We start from the raw sequence: 2,476 nt of genomic DNA, 5'->3' as shown, positions 1-2,476 counted from the left end.
AATTCTGAATAATTATTTATGCATAAAATTCTAAAAAATATGAAAGTGTAGGAAAGGAGAAAGATGCTATCCTCTTTTGAAGTCTTGGTCGCCCTTTTTTGCTTCCATACTTTTCTTTTTGTTTTACACTACTTTCTTGATCTTTGTGCTATTCTTGTATTTTTTTATTATATTTTATCAAAAATCTTTAATGTTACGAGCCCAAAGCTGGTTTTATCCGCCACCAATTATATGCATGTTATATAGCATTGTAACTAAAGTATTGTTATATATATAATTATAGATTATATGTGCAAGGAAAATATGTCCGCTTAAAATGTGTTATCAAAATAAAATGGTGGAATGATAAATTAAAGATCAATCATTAATTAAAGAGTTTTCCTTAAAACAAGTCGGGCTTATCTTCCCCCAAAAGCAGCCCTCTACTCATCTAATGCCACGTAGGCATTCTATTAAAAATACAATGAGACTGCATCCAAGAAAAAATTCCAAGAGACACACAGATCTGATCCTCTCAGATCTCTTCCTCGGTTCCCCTTGTGTGTCACAGTCCCTTTGTTTTTTTTCTTTTGGTTTGTTTGGCCTTCGACGGCGACAAGAAAATATATGTGGAACTCGACCGGAGTGAGATAAGAGAACTCGGTGATGCCATGTATGACGCCAGGGTCTAGCTTCTGGTGTCGCTTTGCTCGGTGCAGGTTGGCCTTGAACACGACGAATCTGTAGTCGTGCACTCGTGCTCCTCTTGGCTGGCATAGCTCTTACTGAACCTCGCCTCTAATTCTATTTTTTATCCTTTTATTTTTTAAATCAACCTTAACTCTTAACTCTCTCTTTTGAGTGGCATGGAAGCCCTCTCGCCATGGATGAGAGATAGAGGGAAGAAAATGTGGCGGTGGACTAGTTGTTGCTTTAGAATTTTCCTAGGTGGATGGATAAGATTTGAGAGGGAGATCTATTTGTGGTTGTCAGAGTAGAATACTTTTTTTTTTAAAATATTCTTTTTCACTTTTATTTTAATATGTTGTAGTTTATTTTAATGGTAGTTTCTTCTTATATTTTGCAGCTTATGAGACCTGAGAGAGAGGAAGATATATGAGAGAAAGGATGCACGAGATCTGACACTGGGTTTTCTTCTTCTTCTTCAGATGAAGCTAGAATGAATAAAATGGTGTTTTCTTGCCGCTGTATTTTTCTTTTTCTTTGAAGCTTGAAGGAATGGAAGGATGAACTCTAGATTTGGCAGGTTGAATGGTAACTGTTTTCTTGTTTGTCAAACTAGAGTGTAGACGGAAATGAAAAGTGGAGTTATTTTGGTAATGACTGGTGATGGTGGAAGCTGCTTTTCTATTGTGCAGCAGTGAAACTGGAAGCACAAATCTTCCTATTGTGGTTGATTCTATTATTTTGTTTTCCTTGTTTTCCATGTGAACTAGTGTACTTAGTGTTTGGTGTAATTTCTAAGGTGGCATCATATAAGTGGAAGGCTGTTAAACAAGGAAACATGGCCTGACAGCTTAGAAGCGGCATAAATTAGAACTTAAAAATAAGAATTGCATTTTATAAAATGATAACAATATTAATATAACAAATATTATTTATTTTATAAATTATTGCTGAAAATAAGATGAAGATATTTGCTACTTTTTACCAAATAGTAGTATATAGAAGTAATATTATTTTTAAATATAAAAAGAAATATAAAAATATTCTTGTGAATTTTTGTGTATAGAGTGCTCCCACCAAGGCCAGCGAAAGCATCTTGCAACGAGGCAAGCAAATAGTGCTCATAACCTAAGGTGACCTAGAATAGCAATAGTGCTAAGCACTGCAAAAGTGTGAGCCTCACCCTCTTGGAGAGGAAAAATCATGTTGGGGGCAAGCATAAGTGTTCACACTCGAAGCAAGCAACGAGTATTGGCACCAGGTGAGCAATAATACCATGCATTGAGAGAGCAACGAGTGCACGCAACACGAGAGAGAAGAAATTCAAGCCCAAGGTGAGCATAAGTGTTGGCATATAGGCCTACATCTCTGAATAATCAACATGGCAGGCACTCCACATGACCCATCATGGGTGAGCAATGAAGCTCGCCTTGAGCAGGGATTATTTTCTTGTGCTGGTCGGTTACTTGAGCATTGTTTTGATAAGAATGTAGTTGCTCAGTGGTCCCAAGAAGGGTTGTTTTCTTCTCTGCTCGGCTATCCCGAGTAGTGTATTGGTCAGGTTGGCCACACCTGAGCAAGTATTATTGTCTTGCTCTTCTTGGTTATCCCGAGCACTGTGTCAGTCTGATTGGCGTTACTTGGGATCACTCGATGAAGTATTATTTTCTTGCTTTGCTCGGTTATTCCGAGCAAAGGTTATTTTCTTGTGCTATTCGTACCGAGCAAAGTACTTGCCCTAGGTGCAGAACCACCTCATTTAATTGTTTGAATGCTCACCCATAAGAGGAGTGCTTGTTGCTCGACTTGG

General features: G+C 37.8%; 1 long non-coding RNA gene across 1 annotated transcript; it reads left to right on the top strand.

Annotated features, from left to right (window-relative positions):
• Positions 1 to 548: 548 nt before the first annotated feature.
• LOC109016122 lies at positions 549 to 1,320 on the top strand. Its single transcript, XR_002000045.2, has 2 exons — positions 549 to 698; positions 1,067 to 1,320. It is a non-coding gene; the product is annotated as an uncharacterized LOC109016122 (long non-coding RNA).
• The last annotated feature ends 1,156 nt before the right edge of the window (positions 1,321 to 2,476 follow it).

The sequence above is a fragment of the Juglans regia genome, chromosome 1 (assembly GCF_001411555.2).
Source record: "Juglans regia cultivar Chandler chromosome 1, Walnut 2.0, whole genome shotgun sequence".
Taxonomy (NCBI): Eukaryota; Viridiplantae; Streptophyta; class Magnoliopsida; order Fagales; family Juglandaceae; genus Juglans; species Juglans regia.
This window is presented reverse-complemented; position numbering and strand designations above follow the sequence as displayed.